Source organism: Simochromis diagramma, unplaced genomic scaffold, assembly GCF_900408965.1.
Source record: "Simochromis diagramma unplaced genomic scaffold, fSimDia1.1 OVJJ01000304.1, whole genome shotgun sequence".
NCBI classification, from domain to species: Eukaryota; Metazoa; Chordata; class Actinopteri; order Cichliformes; family Cichlidae; genus Simochromis; species Simochromis diagramma.
Window position 1 is genome coordinate 10,996,442 of NW_024387030.1, and position 24,672 is coordinate 11,021,113.

Sequence of the window (24,672 nt, forward strand, 5' to 3'; positions counted from 1 at the left end):
TATTGACTAGCTGAACGCAAAAGGTTATTCCCCAATAAATCAGGGTTATGACGAATGCGTGTGTGTTTCTACTTCCATCGCTCATCATCGCTCTGCGTTGCTGGGGCTTGAACTCGAGTCTGCTGCGCTGTAAGAACCTTAATAACCTGCCACTGGCAAGCATGAAATGTCAAAATAAACCTTTCAAGGTGTGAGCATATCTCTCTTTATGCAGCTGTGTTTGGTGAGACCTGCTGATATTACTCCAGCTGCACATACATAATAACAAAATATAAAAATGCTGATACTAAAGGAAGCTCCATTAAAAGTAAACTACAGGCTATTTTCTAAAGTCGATTATTTAGTTATGCATATCTTTCGGTGCTCTGTTCAGCAACAGCAACCCTGCTTACTTTTCAAGATTCAACACATCACTTAGTCCACATCTTTAAATTTCTTCATTTTTTATTAGATTTATTCTTGGGATTTTACAAAATAAATGTTTGAAAAAGAAACAATGTAGTAGAAATAACTGGGAGCCTAAAATATAATCAGATTTAACACTAATCCCATTACTATGCAATGCACAGTAACATTATGACGCTGACGTCTCTTTTTTCCCATAACACCTGCAGTGACCTACAAGCCATTTTCAAATTCTAAAATGAATTTAATAAACAAACAAACTGGCATTTAACTGTAGCACACAGCACTGTGCAAAAGTCTTGAGCCACGCATCATTTCTTTATATTTTGCCAGGGAAATGGGTGCAGGAATTTACTGAAACGTGTGCAGAGTGGCAAACACCACTGGCTGAAATGCCAACTCCTCCAAACATTCAGACAATAATTTGGATTGACTGATTTTCCGTCCAGTTCTTGAGTAATTTTGCACAACTCGGCCTTTCCTCGCTGTTTTCCTTTTTTAATAATGGCTTTTTAAAATAAATTTCTGAATTCAACGAACAGTATGAGGATCAGCTGCAGGGCCAGATGCATTTCTCAGGTCCTTGTCAGATCAGGTCAGATAGTTTTTTAGGCCTGGCACTTCTTTTATGCACCCAGTTAAGGACCCAGTGCACACCATGCTGAGATATGGCAATATTTCAGCTAATAGGCCTTTGAAGCACTTTGTGAGTGCAAAAATACAATTAAATTACTATCAAATTGGTGTTCTGGTGATCTTAATCTAGATTCAACTGAAGAAATTTGGAACACATTATGCAACAGACTGCTGTGAACAAAGTGCTTTAAGATATAATTTGAAATGGGTTCTTTGTTGTCTTTCACGTGTAGACACAACCTTGATTCTTCTCTTGTTTTCGAGCCCTTTGTTATGTTTGAATGCCTTATAACCACTTAACGATGCCCTACCATAATTATAATAATTTATACAATTAATATCACCATTTGTAACCAGAGTGCCAACCTCACAGTGAGTCTATATATTTCCCTTTTAAACCAAAAATGTCCCATACTTAAGAGCCATGCATCAATAAAGACATAAATAATGACACCAGCACAACTTATTTCAGTACACACAGAATGTTAAGGTAGCACTCTTACGACAAACTGGATTGAATGTTTTGTCACCAATTCTAATGGCACCATGACTTAAGCTATTAATTTTAATCTCTGTTTAGTAATGGCTCAGGAAACAATGGCGGTCTATGGAAACACTGTTAATACGGCTGCTAGAGCCATTTTCTTATCTGCAATGCACAGAGGGAGAGAGACAGAAGACAGAAATAGTTGCTGAATTTGTAAGTAAGTGTGGCTGTGTAGAATCTGTCCTGACATACACAAATGCACCTACACATGCTCCTCCCTGAAGTGTGTACAAGGTACTGTACCCTTACTCTATCTTATCACGTCCCCCATGGGGATAAGCAGCAGATCTTGGTGCCTCTGGTGTTGTTTGGTAAGGTAAACACTATCCACATGAAGAAACAAATCTAAGTCCTCAGAGCACCTTGTCATAGGCTTACTGCTGTTTTCACACTTTCACAACTCCAAAAAGCACTGATATGTAAATCAAACACAGTCTACTTTTTTCCAGCCTTGCCACGTAAGTATTAAGTGAGCTCTATAGTGTGGATGGAAACACAAGTAAACCCTGTTTACCTGAAATACTTTCCCAGACTGCTGCAACTTGTCACAATCATCAGACAATGCACACTACAGGGAGTACAACAAATGGTTGTTGTAATGCTGCAGACTATAACCTACTTCAGGCAGACATCTTCCACCTACTCTGACTCTCTACTTTTTCTCCTTAATGAGAATGGCTCAGCTAGCAGTTTAATCCAGAAAAACAACCTAATGCAAAACCAGTAAAAGGTCACAACCAGCCAGCATCCATCTTGGATTCACAACAGAGAGGCCTAATAATGCTTGCGGGTTGATTTACTTATAATGAGCCACAGGAGTTGAGTGAGGTAGAGCTACTGCCTGCCACATATACTATTCACAGGGAGCAAATAAAGGCATTAAACTTTCATGGTCACAGTGCCATCTCTCCTGAAGTCTAATGTTAAGTCTAACCCTTCATTTTATAGCTTGAAATGTGTCTTTGTTGTTAATTTTGTTGCTCAATGATGATACCAGGCAAACAGCTTAGCTATATTAAACCTTTTAATGAAGTCCTCCTAATAACAGAGTTTTTTGTCACTGCTTTCTAGAATCAGAAAAAATGTCACTGCTTTATTAACAGCTGCAGAAATAATTGTTTATTATCACATACTGGTTAAAAAAAATAAAGACTGTCTATATTTTTCTTCATTAATTTGCTAGTCATGCTTGGGGACATCATATTTGAAGAATGATTGTATAGTACATAATGTATGGATAAGAATTTACTGAAATGGCAGATTCATCTATTAAAAAGCTTTCCCTATTATGTTATTACATAAATCGATCATCCTAAACATTAAAACCAGGGTGACTTGAATGCCACTGATCATGGCATTACTATGTAATGATTCAAAAAATTTGGAATCCTCAAATACTTCTTAGAAATACTGTTGCAAATCAAGGATGCTCCCATTGCACTGGAGATTCCCCCGTTCAGTTTTATGAAAAATGCAACACAAAACTGGTCAGGAATGGCCTCAAATTACTGAGACGGCAATTTATCTCAGCTTTTGCTGGATGCACATGAGCCCCCAAGGGATCCATTGCCACATGACGCAACAGCTCTCCCCAAGAGGTTCCATGTCTGTGCTCCACAGGCCACTGTTAGATAAATGGTGTATGCTGTTAACTGTGCTGCTATTTTTTCCAGTGGTTACAACTGCACCACATTCTTATGGATAAAAATTTTATTAATATTGCCTTTTTTGCTTAAAAATGCCTTACATAAATATATGGTTAATAATTCTGGTAGGAAGGTTCCAACAATAAAACACAAGCTGTAAAAAATAAAAAAAATGTCTAACCAACAACTGCTCCGCCCAGAGGTATTAGATTCAAACAGACCAAACAGAAGATGAAGTGTTGATAATTAGAAACCTTTCTTCAAGTATTTTTTCCCACTGGTATTACGTACCACATCGGTTGAGGCTTAACTCGACAAGCGCGAGTTGTGCATTTCCTCTGATGCAAGACTCCAGAAATATGGCAGTCTCTTGTGCATGCTCCACTACCAGCGGCCAGAAAAACAGCTCTGTGGATTAAGCCACCGGAGCAATGTTGATGATGACTAGTCAACATAATTTGCTGCCTGAAGACAAGAACTGCAACTGAGGAGTAATCCACATACTGTTTATCGCCTCTTAATTTCTATCTACATATCAAAAGGGACTTAACCTTAAGTGGGTAACAACTTTGATAAAAGCTTCCAGTTACAGTTTCATTTAGGCAACTAAAATCTAAGAGGTGAACTAAATTATACAGAAATGTTGATGGGAGCACACTAATTAATTGCACTTTTGACTGCAGTATAATCTAGGACCTGTTAAAAGTACAAACACCTGATATTGCAGTTGGAAGTAATGTCAAGCATAGTTCAAGGCTGCAGAGCTAATACCTTTTTTCTACAGTACAAGCTCCTGAGGATAAATTAACTGATAACAAATAGGTTCCCTTGCTGTGTTATGACTCATCAAATTTTCTCAAGCTCCTTTACAGGTCCTTGGCCCTTTAAATGGTATATCAGTCATACCAATAAAGTTTTATTTGCGGGAGTCAACGTTTGTGAATGTACACCTAACGAGCTTCAGAGGAAGCAAGCTTTCGATTCTGACTATTTGAAGGGAGATTTCACATTATCCCTGATCTGATCACATCAGGGGGCCACAGCATGAGTAACTGGAGACATTCATTCCCACATAACTGGTGTGTTTGTGTGTGTTGTGTAGTTCAGTGCTGGTGTGGGAAACTGTTCTTTAGTGCATTTGTGGTTAAGATTACATGAATGATCGTTCAATTATCGTCACATGATTAGTGCTTTCATTTTCTCAGTTTCCCAATAAATATGTCAATACCAACTCACTGAACCAATCAGTGTCTTTAAACTAAGTGGCATAAAAGTCATTTTGCCTCAGTGTAGGATCATCACGCATCAGAGAGATTTCAAGGTGATGTACAAAGAGTTATTTACAACCCCACTTTTAATTTGCTCCTGCCAAACTACACTCCTCATAATCCAAGCTACATTTACTTTGCTATTGTGCAATATAACTTTTTATTAACTTAACCACCACCTTGCACACAGGAAAGCATGACTGCTCTAACCTGAGCAAAGCTAAGCAGCAGGTTAGGGTCAGTTTACAGACAGCAAAATTTGATATTATAAGGTTAAAGAGACAGTATAGCTCGAGTTGCACTGGGATCTCCTGCAGCTCATATAAGTTTATGGTGATATTAAATTGCTTCTCTAATTGTTTCTTTTTGCTATTTGACCCCAAGATGATTGATAAAAAACTATGTAAGCTGGGGAGTGTCTTCACTGAAGGTTATGGTAAGAAAAAGGTTGAGTGGGTTAGGGTTAGGGTGGTGATAAAAATATATCTCCTTTCTGACTTTCAGTTTAATATCTTGATATAGTCTAACAACAGTAAAATTAGAAACTGACTTTCACTCCTGTGACAACAGAATTTTGAGAGGGATTATTTTTCGGCTTTGTCTTGTGTCACCACAAGTGACATGTAGTGACTTTTACAGAAAGGTGAGTAGAGACGATAATGGTTAAATTGGGCCATAATAAAACACAGATACAGTCTCCTGCATCTTTCTGCACTCCTTCCTGAAGAACTGTTTAATGTCATTATTTGTACATCATCAGTATATTTACTATTAGCTGACAATGATGAATAGGGTACTTAAGAGTACTTATTCTGCAGAAAAATGTTCCCCATCAGTGTTGAAGGGATTAAAACTACTGCTGTAGATATTTAAGTTGGGATCATTTTAAATACTTTGTAATCTCTTTCATTTAAAGTAATATGACATATTCTAAAAAAATGTGAGGAGTGAGGACCCCATTCCTGAAAAAACAGCTGTTAACCGAGTTTAGAAAAACAGGTTTATACCTTAATTTACAAAACAATATTAGATATTAAATAATATTGTATAAATAAAATCACAGCTGAAATAAAAAGCTTGTGCACCGTGTGACATATTTACCTGTCAACATGTGCATAGACGATAAAAAGATGAATGAAAAATAAAGATGATCTCTTAGCAACATTGTTAAACTGGACATGGCAGAAAATGACATCCACTCTCCATTATCATCAAGGCTGATGTACTAAAGAAGTTATTAAAAAATATTAACAATACACTCCAGCTCGATTTCAACGATACTGTTGTAAAGTGGGGGTTAATCCTGCTTCCAGAGACAATAATTGACTGCGACCTAAAAACAGCAATGATGTAAAGGATGGATGTAAGCAGGCATGAGAGGCTCTTTATGATAGAATACTGTTTGAGATGAAATCACTTTCAGTTTCAGTTCTCCAGGCAAGCACTGCTCCCCTTACTTGCCCTGATGGAATGCCATTGCATTATACTGCAGCTATTTCAATATGGAAACGACTTCTAACTAAATAAAATATAAATTAAAATGATTCAGAGCTGTCAGACTTTTTTTAGGAGCCTTACAAAAAACCCCTATAAATATTCCTACTGAGTGTCAAAGTTGATTTCTGCAGCGTCACATTTCATTTGCATCAGGCTGGTGACTGTGATATCTTGTTAGAATTTTGGCATATAGAAATTTTGGGCATGAATGTTATTTGCATGGTTTGTACCCTTTGCAAATGATGGAGCAGCTGTGATTGGCTGATAGAGAGGACCGCCCTCACTCCTGTGTGGAAAGACCAACCCTAATCTGATCGTCAGTCACTGCATTACTAGCAGTTAGAACCTGGAGTCAACAAGGCTGGAAAACACACAGAGAAGATCATTTTCACATATTCACTAACTCTCAAATTGATAATCTCAATAAATGGAACAAGACGTTTCCTTCCCTGTTTGGAGATTAACAGATATGAGTAAAAGACGGGTGACGTGCTGAACACAACGCTGCAGAAAAGCAGAAAATGGTCATCATGATAAAGTTATCAAAGCAAACAGTTTTCTAAACTGTGGTTGAGAAATCTACTGTGGTGGATTATTTATTCATTTTTTTTAAACTAACAGCATTTTTTACTGTTGCAGTTTGATATTATTTCTTACTGGCCAAACAGCGCAAAGTCGAAGGAAGATTTAACTCTGTCATTTTTTATTTCAAATTTTATTTATATATCATCAAATGACAACAGCAGTCATCTCAAGGCAGGTGGAGACCCTATAATAATACATAGAAAACTCCAACAATCAAAAAAATCTCATTTCCAATTAAATTAACAGCAATTGTTTCAACCCCAACTTTCAGGTATTGTTGTGCCTTTTTTTCCAGTCATGTTTTGAACAGATCCAAGTCTTTCTCATAGTGACCACCATTTTCATAATTTTTGTGCTTCTCAACAGTTCTATAAAAGCTCAGCAATTAATATCAAAGCCAAAAATATAGTCTAAGGGAGAAGTTTTCTGGAAAGGCTGCATGCCCTAGAGAGGCTTTAAATCAAAATTCCTCCTCTATTCACCGGCTTTCATGAATTCATCTGAGTGCTACTTTTCTCCTGGTTTAATCTGTGAAGACTGAAAATGAGAATAGATTTACATACAACAGAGAGGATTTGAAGCCTGGACAATGTGCAAAAGGTAGAGCAGAGGCACTTGCAGTAACACAGAGGTAGGCACAGTATAACACACTGCACTTAAAAGAATACTTTCAAGATGTGTGAGGTTTTTCTTCTGGGCAAAGGATGAAAAGATTTTCAATGTCTGCTCAAGATTAATAAGACATTAATATAGACCTTGACCAAAGAATATAGCAAGACCAACAAAAAACCTATTTGCTACAAAAGCTTCTGGGCAGCAACCCGGACAAAGTAATAGCATCCAGATCCATCAGGTCAAATGAAGTTCAAGTCACCTATAATTCCAATGATGTTTGCTCTCGTCGGGAAAAACAACTCGAGCTCTTCTAAATTTAATTTCCTTTCAAGCCTCCAGCAGAATTGTGAGAGCTCTTTAAAATGTTTCTTTTTTCAGTAACTGTCTGACAGAAAAAAAACAATAGGAAAAATAGGACAAAAAATAGTGGTGACATGAATCTAGTTTATGAACATTCAATGATTTATATTGTTTTATCTGTATGTATCTACAAAGTCTCCCCTCTGTCTCTGTTTCTGTGTTTCCTGCAATAAATATACAATACAAAGCTCTACAACTACACATTGCTGTAGGCCAATAGCTCATTGTGCTCTTCACCCCTTCATAACCCTTAAAGCAAGCAACAAGAGTCAGGAGGAGAGAGGGGGGGAGATAGCGAGAAAGAGAGTAGTATAATAATAATAAGATTAATACAATCCATATGCTATGTTTGCGTGTTTCGCATATAGACCGATTCAATTGATCTCCATTGTTAAAATTATGTGAAAGAGGAGTTCAGTCTTTGCTGAGGTTGCCACGACAACCCAGTCGTGACATACCTGTGCTCCCAGCCTGGCAGAGGACAAGAAGTATAATAAGAAGCATTTTAAAGCTCTAATATATACTGTAATATTCGTGTTTTCTTTACTACTTGGGAATTAATATTATTTGGTTTTTCTGTTTTTTGTAAATGTTTAAACTGTAGTAGTTAATTAGTCAAATGTAATAGTTAAATGAAGACTATAACATCTCAACCAGGATTAGAGCAAATCCCACAAAATTATGAACATCATTGTTCTCCTCAGGTGAGCTGTAATTAATACATTGAAGCCCTTTACTGTGTATTTTAGTGCAACAGAAAGTCAAGTTCTTTTAGGCTTTAAGGTGTTAAGTAACAAATAAAAAATGTTTTACAAATACCACTATTATCATTACTACTACTCTTTCACAAACTCGCTTGCAAGAGATATTTCTGTCTTAAGCAGGCCTCCTGCCACTAGGCCTCATATCTCAAAGGTAATTAAGAGTTGAGTTTCTTGCAAGTCTGTAATGATTCTGTGTCTGCAGAAGCCCCAAGGACTGAGTGAAGCGTCTTTTACCAAATTATAGGCAAACAGACCTCGTAAAAATATTCTAAGAGCGACAGAGCTTATCTAGATGGAGAAGAATAGGGTATTTGGAGAATATGTAGATATGTGGTAGCGTGGATCACAAGCCCAATGCCGTCCAAGTTTTGTACTCGATGCACGATCAGTATTGGTCAAACCTTCAAACCCTTTCCATCTTGTGCTAGCAAAAACCCACCAAAGAACATCACAGAAACTCCTTCCTACCCGTCAAACTTTATAACTCCTTGTGTATTCTGTTTCTAGGATTCCTCGGAATATTTCATTTTAACTTAACATAGGACTTTAAGCAACTTAGCAACAGTCATATATAGGTGAAAATATGTCATGTCAGCAAGTGCAGCCATCTTCCTCTTCACTAATGTTGAGCTTCCTGCAGTTAATTAGTAAAATATACAACAGAATGCTAATGCACCAAGTTGTAAACAAGGTAAACATTATTTCTGAAAAACATCTGCATTTTGGCACCGTGGGAATGTTAGCACACTAGCAGCTTTTAACTGAAGACATCACTGTGCCTAAGTGAAGCCTCGCTGTGCTGCTACAGTTTCTGTTAATGTTTGTTTCTGTTAAGCTTCTGCTCTTGTTTGTGTTTTCCCCGTATGTGGCTTCATACAAAATACAGTGTGACTTCAATATTCATTCAACACACTGACATATTATTGCATTTAAAGCTGCTTTGTTAGCGACATTAGCATAAATTTACACCTACCGAATTTAAATGTGACGCTCTCTCTTTTTTGCTGTTTTTGGTTTCTACCAACTGACAGCTGATGGTAATATTTTGCCGTGTACTGTAGCTTTTAAACACTCCTCTTATGTGTTATTTTATCTCATCTTAATGCATTTTTTTCATTTAAAAAACTGTCTGCTGTAACTACAAACAAGCCATAAAATGGAAACAATAAACTTAAGCACACAGTAAAACTGCACAGAGGACAAAGTGCACAATTCTCTGCAGGTTCATTGACATATGAGTCATGTCATACATTGTTAATGCAATATTAATTATAGCCACTTTAAGAGCGCATATATAGGTTTTTTGTTGGCATTTATAACTATATAAATCCCTAATATTATAGTTAATAGAGGAAACCATTAATTTCTTTTTCCACAGACATCAGATTTACCAAACTTACTGATATAAATCCAGTGATAACTGACTTTATAGGTCTAACTCTAATCTTTGACTAAAGCCCTACATTCCCTTCTGTAGAGTACAGCGTAACGTCGTACTGTAGGACAGCTCAGCGCTGCAGACCACAAAGCTCTACAATGGCCACATTTTGTCTTTGAAAAAAGAATCCTGTTCTTTTCACCTTAAAGCCTTTTCTTTTTTTATCATCACCGTCCAGATTGGACATCTGGAAATCCACCACGCATTAAACCACAGGAGGCCACCGGGGCTCAGAGTGATTATGCGCATGTGGGCCGAACATACAGCAGCATGTGCACAGCCCTCCAGGGTGCAATGAAGTATTTACTGAGGTGTAATGGGTGCAATAGGTGCGCAGTTTGTTCAACATGTAGCTAGAAACAGAGTTGTATATTTGTTTGACAAAAAGCCTCTCTTAAGAGGAAAAAGCCGCTTCTATTATTAAGCTCAACACACTGCCAAGAACGTGTCAACAAATTATTGTTTATACAGCAAGAGTGTCAGAACCACGACACTGAACCAGTAAGATCAGGACTGAAGCTAATGCATTAATGAGAACACGCAAGCAAGTAGGGGCAGTAAGCTTGAGTTAAAACCTCTGAGTTGAAGACCTTTATCTTCTGTATTTTATCGGTCACATTAAAATGCCACGCATCCCACTCTTTTGACATACAGTATATGGACTTTGTGCTTTTGAGAGACTTGAGGTCTACTCTATGTGTATGTGCACCAGAGGCTTATGTTGCTCAGCTGACCCTGTCCTGTTGGCTTTTACGGAGCTGTATAAACACCAGCAGCAGACAGGCATATCTCCAGATGTCCAGGGAGCGATGAGGGTGGTGAGGTGGGACGTCAAAGGGAGAAGGCATCTTAAGACTTAGACGTGTGATGCACAGCGGTCTAAATCAGAGAATATGGGTACATGTGCATGCTCGAAGACAGAGCCAACCCCTTGAGGACGCTCCAAAGTAGATTCCACATCGCCCAGCTCCACACACTACAGTAGTGCACCCTAACAAACGGCTCCTGCATGATTCCCAGAGCTCATGGTCTTGGAAATAATTAGACAGAAGAATGAGAGAGCAGAGAGGTGGTAAACTGCTCCAGGCTAACCTGAAGGGAGACTTTGTATAGCATCTGCTTTTGGAAGCTACGTGCTTAGGAAGAGATGAGAGATGAACAAACAAAGCTTCTTCAGGCATATTCCTAAAAGTCTAAGTGAAGCAGAGCAGGCGACTGATGTCACTGAGAAGCTGATGCTGGTGGAAAAGTGGATCATGGATTGATGCATCTGATAAAGGGAAGATGAAACATTAGTGGAAAACTAAAGTAGGAGTTGGACTAATGCAGCAGTTGCCCTCTATTCTTTGGCTGCTTTTCAATCCCTTTCCTGTCCTTGCTTTATTCAATCTCAGCAAGCTCTGACTGCAATTTTAAGTTCACAAAGATACTTCCGTTACCCTCGGATTAATGAAAACTCACTGAATTCTTTGAAAGATTGAACGGGGACAAGAATTTTGTTATTTTGAGACCAGAAAAGAGAGAAAAAAAGTTATAAAGCTGTAACCTTTTCATCTGTCAGTAAGCAGTTATTTTTTGACTTAACTGGCACACAGTCTCTTTTACAGTATGCAATGCGCTCTATTGGGCTTCACTATTTTCAGCTTTCAATTTTAGTTTGATAGTGATATTTGTATTACAGTCAGAAAGTAGGAAAATTCAGATTTCTTCTTCAAATCACTTTGTAAAGAGCTTATGAAAAATCTGAAAATCAGATAATAGCAGTGCTTGCAATCTACTATGCACGTACACAACATGCAAAATACAAGACTTTTCACAAGGTTTCAATTATCTACTTTAATCCAAAACTTGTAAATCTCATAAAAACTGGCTTTTATTTGGCTAGTAGTCTCTTAGTGCGCTCTTTCATATGGAGACCGTGACTTTGAAAGGGTTTGTCGGTGCACAATGATCTCAATTTTATTGGCATTGATTTAACTCAGCTTACATGTGAAGTACAAAACAGCCTTTGGTGATAAGCTTTGGCTTATTATCTATGACAAGAATCATTTCAGAAAACTGAGGAGGAGCAGAGCTCGTTGTGCTGCAGGGGGTTGGTGGAGCTGATGGTTTGTTTGGACAGACTTCAGCACTTATTAATTTTCATCTTTGGACTCATTTAAAGTGGACCTATTATGTTAATTTCCAATTGCATATTTTTATTCTTGTACTGCACAAGATTTAGAGTAGCTTTGCATGATTGGCAGTTAAAAACCAAAACATATTTATCTTACACCGAGCCCATTAGTTCATACTATATTTGAACCAATCATTTTTATATTCTCTCCATTTAACTTTCTACTGACTGACCCTCACTATTGGAAATTTTCAACAGCACGTGTATGGGACTGTTTATTCACAGTCAGAGCATCAGCCTGAGATGACCATATTCAAGATTTCTTTTTCACAGTATTCAGAGCCAAGAGTAGAAAATCAATAGTTGGAAACTGAGCTCTTGGAGCAGTCTGAAGCCTGAGGTTTTGATTAACAGGGATTACCTGCACATATCCATACATTATTATTTGAAACCTCTGGCCATATATATTATGATTAGCATAATTTTCTTGCATGAACAAGGGACATTTCCCCATCTCTGGTCATACCAGCCTATCACATGGTAAAATAGCAAAGAAAATCTAATAATGTTCATTTTTCCTGGACACAAATTCGCACATTTATGTCACAGTAAGCACGACTTTGAAAATTAGTGGTAAGTATATTAGCAAGGATATTTTATGCCTGGAGTACACAGAGGGGACACACCATCCTGGCAACCAAGATAACTGAGCTCTGAAAAAAAGTATCAGCTATTGAATGATCTTTTTTCTAAATCCAACTGAGATGATTAATAATTTAAAATAATAACAATAATAATAATAATAATAATAACAATTTAAAAGAAATGCAATGAAATAATTTTGGTCCCAACGCACCAACAGGGTATCTGTGTGCAAAAACTACAGTTAGTTAAATACAGTGAAAAGGATTGAAAGAAGCATGTTATGATATTTTATAGGATCCTTGGAAAAGGGGAAACCAGACTTGTTTCCTCGGTTTTCCAAGTAGAAAGATACCTAGCTGCCTGGTTAATTATTCATTTATTTGTCTGCCAGCATACTGTGTTACTGCATTTTCAGAATATTTTACAGTAAATATTGAAGTTAAATGGCGCGTACACATTCAGTATTAAACACAATCAAAAAAGACATTTAGGATATGCAAAAGTGTGTAAATTACATCACTGTGATTGACATAGATTGCATATTGACAAAGAATATTGGATAAATGTGCAGCACCATTCCACAGCCATACCATTTGCAAATACAAAGTGCCATCTTCCAACTAATTACGAGTTAATATAGCTTAAAGTGGCAGAAGGTTAGCGCACATTGTTCACTCTTCCTTTGTTTTTCCACCAGATTAATTAAAGCTCTCTCCACTGTACAGGAGGTTTGAAACTCACTTCAAAGACTCAAAGTTTCCCTCTAGACTGCACTTTATCCAAGGTTCTGTTTGCTTTAATTATATAACAGGAAGCAGGGATCATCTCCAAAATCAATGGTTCCTCACTAGCTGGAGGTTAAGACCGGAGGTGAAAGCAATTAACTTCTAGATGTTATGATCATGTTATGCTGACATGCTGATTATAGAGCCACCTAAAGGCAATGCATCACCAAAGGCTTTAGGATTTCCTCACTGAAATTCAAAGTGATCACACCCATCTATCACGTCTTTTCTCAACTCATCAAATGCAAGGTGAGGAGTTTGGCTTAATGAGAGCAACTTTCTTTCTCATGATGGGCTCGTTGGGCTGTAATAGCCTCTCTGTGGTATCTTCTTGCTCAGTGAAATATTATGGGAGTAAATTGGGGGCTGTGAAAAAAAACGTGGTAACTCATTATTCTCATACCACTAAAATCCAGACGACAATAATAACCCCTAAGCAACAACACCAGTTACACCAGTTTAGTTCAACTTGACCAAACGATCATGACCAACCTAACTTACATGCAGTGACTTCCAGTAAAAAAACCCTTCAGATTTTACTCCAGTATGCTGCACAACATGTAGTCACATTCTCCAAACATAGTGTACTGTTGAATGCAGAGCAGTCTACCCAGCGCTTTTTCTCAAAGCGCTCAGAATATGCAACACATGAACAGAGAGGCACAACAGCTACAGAAGAGCCCTCACAACAATCATTACTTTCACAAGTGCAGCAAAGCAACTACACACACTTATCTCAGCGCCACTAATGAAACCAGGCATGCACTTCTTCGCTTCCTTGCCTTACCGTTTATATGCCATTTGCCTCATTTTCAGCAGATAAAATCACTACATTCATGTGCCTGTGCATCCCCTCAGAGCTGCATGCATTTAGAAAAAGACTCCCCTAATTCTGACTGGAGACAGGGCTGGTAGGCAGAGAGAGAGAGAGAGGGGAGAGAGAGAAAATGAGAGAGGGAGCTGTGAACTGAATGGAGCAGGAGGAGGTGTTCTGGAAGAGGAGGGGTTAGGGGAGTGATGGAGAGAAGAGGGAAGAGAGAGAGAGAGAGAGGAGAGGTGTGGCTGAAGGTGTAACTGCTGGGAGGAGAGGAAGTAAAAGTGAAAGTAGCCAACCTTGTGTTATGCTGCGTCTCGCCATCAGATTCCTGGTAGGAAGAGAAGCGGGTGAAATGATTAGATATATTTATCAAGCAGATTTATCTGGCGCCGCCGCTGCCACTGCACGCCGTGGAATACCTCTTATCTGGTGTTTAACGAGCTCTCAGAGTGGCTGTGTCTCGGCAAACAAATATATCCATTATTTCCTCACTCTCAAAACACACACTGTATCAGTTCTGAGAACATTAAGTGAAAGGAGGAGAGAGGCAGAGCAAGAAATGACAGATTAACAGTGCAAAAGAAAAATGCTGTGTGCTGCAGAAAGGGAGAGAAAGTGCCCGAGGGTGAGAGGCAGACTTGCAGACTGTAGTTGTTAGGAGGAAAGTACAAAAAAGTAAAATGGTAAATAAAACTAAAAATGTTGCAAATTAAGTCTAAAAGAATGAAGTACTCTTCTTAGATTTCTTTCTTGATACCACTCTCTTGTTTTGAAGAATGAAGATATTGCTACCTTAGGGAACACAAAAATCTGCCTAACATGAAGCTCACTGCTGAGCGCTTCGTATTTTATTTCGATATGCAACAATCTGTGGAAAAAAAGGACCACACTTTGTTATGTGGAAGTTAGTCGCTTCAGGTTGCTAACGCTGTTTAGTGTTTATAACATAAGCTAACTGATGGCTAGCTATATTATACTCAGTACTCGGAGCATACTCAGTGCTGCTCTGTCATATCTACACATGAATGCAAATAAATAGACTGGTCATAGTTTGCATATAGATTGTAAATAATAAGGATTTCACAAGAATTTACATTGAATTATTTTAATGCAGTTACAAGTTACATGCATGGCCATAAAAAACTCCCAATTTCACCGTCTTCTTCATGAACTTTATAGTGGCCACAAAGTCACGCATTGTTTTGGTGCTGTAGTAGGTTGGTATGTTTTCAGGTGTTTGTGTGTTCGCATGTTGCACGCAACTCACGTCAGTCTTATTGGTGAGGATTTAGCAAGGTATATTAAATGTCACAGGTGCAGAGCTTCAACATACGGACTACAAGATTGCAGTGCGTATTGGTGAGTGCGTGGAAGCCGGGCTTCACGCAGTTGCGTGGGTGTTACAAACAGTGCGAATGATACAGCAGGATGACTCATACAGCTACTGAATGAGACAACGCTCAGTAATCCCCCCACCGCCCCACCTTCACGTCCATCCTTCCATCCCAGCATCCCTCTGTGTGGAGAGGGCAAGCCTAGAGAGAGGGGGAGAAGGATAGAATTGGCATTCCTGCAAGGCATCACTGAATGATAATCAGCTCACATGGATTTACTTTCATTCAGTGAAAAAGGTAAAATATTAACCTTTAACTCGCTTTTGCTAAATGATGATAGAATGGAGACAATAAGCAGACATATATTAAAAAATACTGACTTGACAAACACTATTTGTCATTTATTTTGTACATAGCTTGGGCAGCTAAATATCCATTTTCTTCTGATTTCCAATTCATCGTCATGGGGGGTCTGGAGCTTATCCCAGTTGTCATAGTGTGAGAGACAGGTACACACTGGACATGCCGCCAGGGCTCACACACAGAGGCAAACAAGCATTCACTCTTACATTTACACCTATGGGCAATTTAGAATTACCAGTTAACCCAACTCCATGCATGTCTTTGGACTGTAGGAGGATGTCTGAGTACCCAGACACAGGGGGAATATGCAGACTCCACACAGAAGGCCCCCTGGATTTGAAGCCATCTTGCATTTCACATTACCATTTGATAAAACTTTTATCATAAAAAATATTAATTAGTATTTTTAAAAACTTTGTAATCGTTAGGATTTCTTCTTAGAATTATTTCTGATACCATTGTGGATATTTTTCAGGATTATTTTCATGACATTTTTTTTGAATCACTGCTCCTACAGCATTTAACAGTAAATCTGCTATTCTCATTCCAATATAAAGGTCATTCACAGGAAGCCATGCTTGCATTTACTAGTTGATGATTTTATCGAAACACACACATTAGCCCACATACTTGCTTCATGTTTAATTACTGCTGTATTTCACAGGTATACTTTTGTATTGTTAGGATGCGTTCCGCTGCTGACTGATAATTTATAACTTCACTATGTCTCAATTACAAGTTCTCAGTTTATCTCAGCTCATCACATATTTTGTAATAGATGTATTTCAGCCTTGCCCTCCAGACTGCAGAGGACACTTCTCCTTCTTTTTCTCAAACCTTGAAAGAAGCGCCCACCTCATCTCTGCACTTGCAAGCCACTAACTGTGAAAAGCTGCCATACAGCAGTTTTCTCTCTTTTTGCCAAATGTATTCCTTTTAATACATACACCCACTCATCGGCTGAACAGTTGCTAGGGAGCTGACATCCAGTGAATAAGTTCTAGTCAGGAAGCGACATCCCAAACATTTATCTTCCTCCTTACTGTTGGACGTTGGTCAAAGTTCACCCATTTAGCAGCAGGGTATTAGTACAACAGTGCATCAGGTTGTGAGAGGCCATATTACTGGATGGCATTACTATGCCTGAGGCTCAAAAGCACAACAAAAACAGGAGGGAAAGTGTTTAAATATTTTATGTATCAGCTACCTTCACACTGGCACACAAGCAGGATAGTGAAATTTGTTTTAGATTCAAGCAGTCTTTCTCTATTTTAGTAAAAAAGCAGCAAGTAAGGCAGATGTATTTCTTAATATGATATTCCAAAGGGACCAGTAGTTCCCATTGCTAGCCCTCTGTTGAATGTTTGGAGGGCAGGAAGATGCTAATGCATTTAAATAAAAAGTAATACAGACACAGCACAGCACAGTGAGAACATCCCGGCCACTGAAAATGCTCATCTAGTAGGTCGCGCTGTGATTTTGAGTCTATATTTGAAAGTAGCATGAGCAAGAATACAGTTGGGTCCATTAGTATTTGAACAGTCATACACTTTTGGTAATTTTGCTTTTGTGCACCAACTGTATTTCCCACCTAGAATTTCTGCAGCCATCTTTAGCTGCTGCTTTTTCGTAGGTCACTCTGCATTCAATTCGGTCTTCAGTAAGTGAAAAGGATGTTCTGAGATCAGCTGAATGACTTGGCCATTGAAGAATATCGCAATTCTTTACCTTGAGATACTTTTGGGTTGCTTTTGCAGTATGCTTTGGGTTATTATCCATTTGTAGTGCGAAGGTCTGTCTGATCAGTTTTACGGCATTTGGCTAAATCTAAGCAGAGCACAGCCCAACACTTCAGAATACATCCTGCTACCTCTACCAGCAATCACATCATCAATAAACACTAGTGACCTGGCTCCACTGACCTACATGCCCATGCTATCGCAGATGATGGTGTATGCTTCGAATCACAAGCTGTTTCTCTTCTTTTCCCTTCTTTTTTCTTCTCATCATTTTAGTGCAGTTTCATCTTGGTTTCATCTGTTCCAAATTTGAGGCCCTATCAGATGTTTTTTCTGCCAAAGTGTAATCTGACCTGCTTGCTCTTGTGTGTAACCAGTCTACATGAAGACATCTCTTCATGTAGACTTTAGGGACCAGAAAAAGTAGAAACATCCAAGTAAAACCCATAGTATAGCAAAGAAGGAGGTATACTACATGTTTAGCTTATACCACAACAGATATGCCTATCTGTTTAAAATGTTCTTGACTGGACTTTTTCATCCACTTTAGTTGTTTTCTGTGGTCTCTCTGGTCTTTTGGTGTTGCCAAATGCTGTTTGTTTGATTACACCTGACGGTTTTGCTATCTTTCTGATAGGTTTATTTTATTTTATTTTTTCCCCAGTCTAATGATGGCCTCCTTCACTTGCATCAACTTTTTGGACCTCATTTTGAGAATTTCAGCAAAAAGCTGGAAAATACAAGTTCAACACTTGAAATTGATTCCAGATATTTTGTCTGCTTAATGTGTCATAGAACAACAAGAAAATAGGCCTCGAAACTACCTTCTCAACTGACCAATTATTTTTAAGCCTCTGAAAATAGGGCACTGTAACTCCTAGACTGTTGATGCAATACTTTTGATAAAGCTCTTCATATCCCCAGTGACTTTAAATCCCCTGTGATGGAGTATGGAGGCAAAAACTACAGAATTTGTGTAATTGTTCAAATGCTTATACCTATTCTTTTCAATCATAGACTGAAAATCACAACATGAGCTGCAGTTTGAACAAATCTTTTCTTGGTAAATGCACATTTTCAATGGCCAGGGTATTCTCAAAGCATTGCTGTGGTCTATATTACTTTTCATTTACATCCATCAACATCTTTTTGCCCTCCAAACATTCAAAAGATGGATAGCAAATGTCCAAATACTTATGGAGCTATCTGTATGTTATGTGCATGCATTCCTGTGCATGTACAGCACAGAATAATTCAGATTCTCGCTAATGAATAATCATGTTTTCAGATTTAGTTTTGTATGGCAAGTGGGTCATGTGTCAGATGCAATTAAGCAAAACAGCAAACATAAATGAGTCACATCTACATAATAAGTCTGAGAAGAGTAATATTCAGCTAACAAAGACAAATGTGATGCAATACACTATATCAAAGCCTTGAATAAAGACTGAATGAATTCATCAGAGGCTTGTGTAATCTTATTCATTTGGCTTCTCATTTCCAGCAATCTGCATTTACTCTTACTGCGGGAGAAAACATGACACAAACTGATCATTTCTTAGAATGATCACGACAATTATCTTCACAATAGCGCAAAATAAAGTTACTGTGCATGATGTAATAACTGTCTATCATGTAATAAAATTCAAAGTATGTGGGATGTGTATCTGCAGTCCTCATTTTGATCCGCTGTGTTGAAAATCAAACTGCAAAAATCCTCTGCAGTTTTCACATAAGCTGTTCACAGTTTAAAGAACGCAGGCTTTCCAGGAAGTAGTCAAAAACAGCAGCTGGAACATTATTGCATATTAATAAAAGCAGATGGTGGTTTGCAGACATGGCCAACGGAGGTGTTGAGGGACACCTCACATGTTGGAAATCAAATCTGATTAATTCAGGAAATAACTTCAACTCCAATACATACATTAGATGATCTCTGTTCTATGTATATGTATTTTTAAACCAAACCACCAAACGAACAATTAAGTGTAGTGTAATGTACTCACAGCAACATTTAGAGGTCTGGGCAATGAGGTAGACCTGTAGGACATTCTCGGAAACTGCTGCTCCGGCCAGCTGAAGACAGGGCAGGGGTTGTTCCGTCCACTGGCAGCCAGATGAGGATAAGGTGACTCATAACAGGTAGGAATAACTTTTTTCTCCTTCTCCCGCCCTCTTTCTGACCATCTAACTTTTTCCCAGCAAAGCTTTTCTCTTTTTCTGTCCCTTTCCCTCCTTTTCTCACCTCCCCTGTCTCTCTCCCAGGAGGCTTCTTTTTTCTTTTCCCTCTCCTTCTCTTTTTCCATCCCCAAGCCTCCATTTCTCTCCCACAGAGTCCTGTTTTCCCTTTTCTTTACTCTCCCTATACCTTCTTCAAGCACTTTTTCAGTTTTCTCTTTCCCAAGGGTGCCATTAGCTACCAGTTCATCCAGCTGCCTCACTCTGTCAATGTCTGTCTCTAGATAATGTCTCCCAGTAGGGGCTTGTGCTTGGATCTTTGGACATAGCTCTTGGTTGGGCTCTGGGTGTGAGTGAGTCTCCTCTTTTACTTTCCTTAGGACTTCTCTCGGCTCTATGATCCTACAGCTTGGTAATGTCTTGCTCCACTGGTGGATGGAACTTGTGATATCTTTGGAGTCACACTCCTTAATCGGCTGAAGGTTCGAACTGGTTGGACTGTACCACAAGTTTGTTGTTGATGTCAATGGTGGCGGTGGATTTGTTAAGGCAGAATGTAGTGGTGTGTGAGATGGAGTTGGTGGAGGTGGTGGAGGAGTTAGATCGCTATGTCGTAAAATGAACGGTTGCTGAAGAGGACCACCATTTGATTTTAAGACCCTGCAAGTCACTTCATTTAGAAACTGTGAGAACTTGCGCCTGTCCTCTGATTTCTCACCACACTGATAGAATAAGACCGAAGAAGCATTTTTGCAAGATGATGACATATTTTGGAGTCTGGCATTTTTCCTTTGTGTTGTGCAAGTATTCTCATGATCATGGTCTCTTTTGCTTTCAGATTTAGCAGGAGGACGTGAAATGATAAGATTTTGGTAAATGATTTCATCCTCACCCTCAGCAGCAGAGGACACCTGATCAGTGTTGCAAGACTGTTCATTGCTGTCTTGCTTAATAGGAGTCCGTAGTAAGCAGGTGGCCACTGAGCTCCAGCTGTTTGTATCCCAACTTCCATCATCATCACTAGAGCTGCCGTTGCCACTCTGTAGACTAGGGCTTTTACTTCTCTCAATAGGATTGGGGATGGAGTTGTCCAGGCTTCCAAGTGATCTCCTCTTTATCCGAGAGACTGAACCTCTGAGATTGGGTAAAGAGTTCGGAAAGTTAGACAAAGGTTCGTCAAGACTTGACAAAGATCCTTGCATGCATGGAACAGACCCCTGCAGGCTGGAAAAGGAACCTTTGAGTAAAGGAGAGGATTGGCGACGCAGCTGAGGCTCTTCTTCATGGTCACTGCAGGGTCCAGAGAAGACGGGGCAAGATGCCGTAGAAGAGCAGGAACCACGATCTTGCCGAGTTGAGGTTGCTCTGGAACGCTGTCGCCGTAAAGTAGCCATGTAAATTGCCTTCCTTCCTCTAATTTGCACAGACTCTGGTAATCCTTTCTGTACAGACTCAAGTCTGGGACCATCATCTGAAATGGAAACGCATAAATGAACCATGTCAGGCTCAGTCAGTCCTATTGGTTTCTGTCCTCTGGCATTGCCCAGTTTCAATTGTCTGCCCTAGTTGTCCTGACTTCCAACAGTGCACCCAAGCTGTTGCAGTGTGACACACTTTACACTGATCCAGCTCAGTATTCAACGAGATCCCAAAGAGGCCTGATAGTCATCTGGATGCCAACCATATCATTACCATCAATTCTATTTTTTTCCTTTTTAAAATAGCATTATAGATCAACAGGCGACCAGTGGTTTGTATGTGGGCATGTATAATGAATTTGTGTATTGACATGGATGATGTTGGAAAGCAGCTGGATATCCAGGTCAGTGATATTGACCACAGTGACCATGTGAAATCTGCTTTCTGTGCAGCAGGCAAGGAAAGCAGACACAGATCAATTTGTCACACATTGTTGTTGTGTTTGTTATGGTGTGATGTACAGATGAATGTACAAGTTCATGGTTCATTGACTGTTACATATTACTAAAGACACACTTGAAATGATTAATTCTGTCAGTCCCACAGGACAGAGCATCTCTGTGGGAACATCTGTTGCCTCCAGGTTTGATTAGAGGGAACCTGTCCTGTCAGAAATTAGGCTTTTAAAGTTGTGATCAGCAGCATCAGTTGTCCTGCTGAAAGCAAACCCTAGTTAGAATGACTTAAAAGTACTACTTCTATTCTTCTACTCCAGTTTCGTTTTGCCTGGTTTTAGACATTCAAACAAAGAGTGGATGTCTTTAGTGTATATTTATCTTGTACAAAACATCTTGGAACACAGAAAAATCGTACAAATAATTTGACAGATCTTGTGTTGGACCTAAATCTGCAAACCAGTATGACCACATATGGGCAAGACAGGAAAGAAAGGAGACAGAACTAAATACATACAATAGCAAATAGTAGGGCTGCACGATTAATCGTTAGAAAATCGCGATCTCGATTCATACTTATGTGCGATCTCATTTCCAAATGACAACGATTAAAAAAAAATACAAAAACAAAAAAAAAGACGACGACGACTGTACCGCATTTTGATCCGGGACGTAATCTGCATGAAAACAAGCGCTCACTCTTCCTGCTCAACAAATGACAAGGGCGGAGCCTTATACCACGTGATACAGAAGCTGTGCCGTGTGATGCTAAAATTAGCAGGGAAAAAACAACGGAGAACACGTCAGGGATGACGAGAAAGTGACAGGAGAAAATCCGTCCCGGTCAACCACCCAAACATCAATAACGGGAACCTTATACAGCGCTTCCCTATACACGTCGAACTCCCGCAGGCACAAAGAAATTACGGAGGCTATCACTTATCACCTGACCAAAGATATGGCTCCCATCAACACTGTGCAAAACGAGGGATTTAGGAAAATGATCAACACCCTAGACAAACGCTACGCAGTGCCGTCCCGCAACTATTTTTCTATTGTTGCACTACCTGCTCTATACACGCAGCGTCGAGCAACGGTGGAGACGGAATTTCAAGCAGTACAACATTTTGTGGCAACAACAAAACGTGAGACATTTGTTGTTTTTATGTTTATTTATTGTTTTTATGTTCAGTCTCAACTGTTACGAAGTTGATATGCAGTTAATAAGTGCAATAAATATTTATACTGGAAAAGAGAATCGTGAGAGAATCGTGATCTCAATTCTAAGCCAAAAAATCTTGATTCTCATTTTATGCAAAATCGTGCAGCCCTAGCAAATAGAAGGAAACTCTTGGTCTCTGATCTATATGACTCTGATAAAATCTGTATAATGTGACCACATGCAGGATTGATGTGTAAGCTGGACCTAAATGCAGACGGAGTGTAATGAAAAGCGAGCTTTATTTTAAGCTGTTAACAAAAGCAGTACAGCATAAAGAGAAACTAAAACTATGAAAACTAACTTCAAAACTTCAAACACTAGAATAGAAAACCCAGTAACATTAACTAAGAATTCAAAACAAGGAAGAAAACCAGGGACCATGATGTGATGTAGAACATCCGTATTATCCTGCGTGTTGATTGGGATAGTAAGAGCATTGTTGGTGCACAAGTGAAACCTTGCCCCTATAAACCGACACATGAAAGAGAATTCAGCATTAAGATCCAACCTAATTAATCTATGGTAAATGCTGGAAAAAGGGAACCACATCAGAAGCCATGTAGGTCAATCAAAAGTAAGTTTAAGTTTAGACAAGTGATTCTGAGACTTTAGGCAAGAGCTCTCTGAATAGAAAAGCCTTTTGTTATATAGAATAAAACTACTGAAAGTGATGGCTTTACAAACAAACAAATAAACCAGACATTAATGTAACATTAGAAGCAAAACCTTGCAACACTAAATCAATTTCATTGATTCACATCAATTCAATTCTAATTCATTCGCAGAACTTGTTGTTTGGTCTCAACTATAAATTCCCAAGATGAACATTAACATATCGGTATCCTAGAGCCTTGTTACTGGTGGGCTGATACATAGTTTGAATCTTGATCAAAACATATCTCTTCCTAAAAGTCCAAGAGGACAACACTAGTAAAAAAAACATTGCCTTATTTTTTCTCTTCTGCTTTATATTGTTTTTAAGTGCCCCTTGGTATGTTTTTCCTCCTGTGCATGAATTATTATGGCACACAGGGTGCTCAACCAAGCAGGAAAGGGACTGCCTCATTGCAAATGAAGAGTGTGAAGCTAAAGAGGCAGATGGTGGAACTATTGAAAATAAACATCCCTTACAACAGCTGTATCCTCTCTAATAAAATGTTAAAAATAAGGGTACTTGATAGAGGAAATAGCATAGAGAACACCAAATAATGTAAATCCTAAGGATATCTTTGTTTTTATAAGGCTCCCTACCACTGAGGGGGTTTTACATGTTTGACAGTAATTAGATTTAAAATTTTTCTGACAGCAGGTATAATTAATTTGTTTAAAGACCAAGAGGATCATCCCCAGCATGCATAGCAGCTCTTCTGTGATACAATTTATCTTTATTCGTCCTCACACCTTATAGAAACTAAAATTGCTGCTGCAGCTTTGCTGAGACAGTGGTACTTTGCCATAAATTAAGGTAATATACCTAAGGTAAAAAATTTAAAGCTTGTGCAAATTTAGTATAAAAAGAATCTGCATATTTTTCCATTTAAGAAACTTGAATGACCTAAAATAGCTTCAATCCACTCCCAGTGCTCCTGGCTTTTCTTGCTTTGCACCTGGCCTTCTACACACACAATATATGTAACTTACTTCCCTCTATCATAACAGCCAACTCTCCCTTTACCAGTCATAGTCCCTACATTTAGAGTCCCTACTCTCACCTCCAGACTTCTACTTTCCTTCTCTCTTGTTGCCCCTTTTACACTTTCTCCTTCTTCTCTTCATTGTCTTCAGCCGACAGTAACACAGTTTCCACCACCACACTGTTTCTCAATAGCATATAAAAA

The 24,672-nt window shown here is 38.8% G+C and overlaps 1 protein-coding gene across 1 annotated transcript in view; it reads right to left on the bottom strand.

Annotated features, from left to right (window-relative positions):
- Positions 1 to 14,529, bottom strand: part of LOC120739936 (brain-enriched guanylate kinase-associated protein) — a 45,823-nt gene extending 31,294 nt beyond the window's left edge. Inside the window, exon 1 of the mRNA XM_040041937.1 lies at positions 14,095 to 14,529. The gene's annotated coding sequence lies outside the window, so the exon portion shown is untranslated. The remainder of the gene's footprint in view (positions 1 to 14,094) is intronic.
- Between the last annotated feature and the right edge of the window lie 10,143 nt (positions 14,530 to 24,672).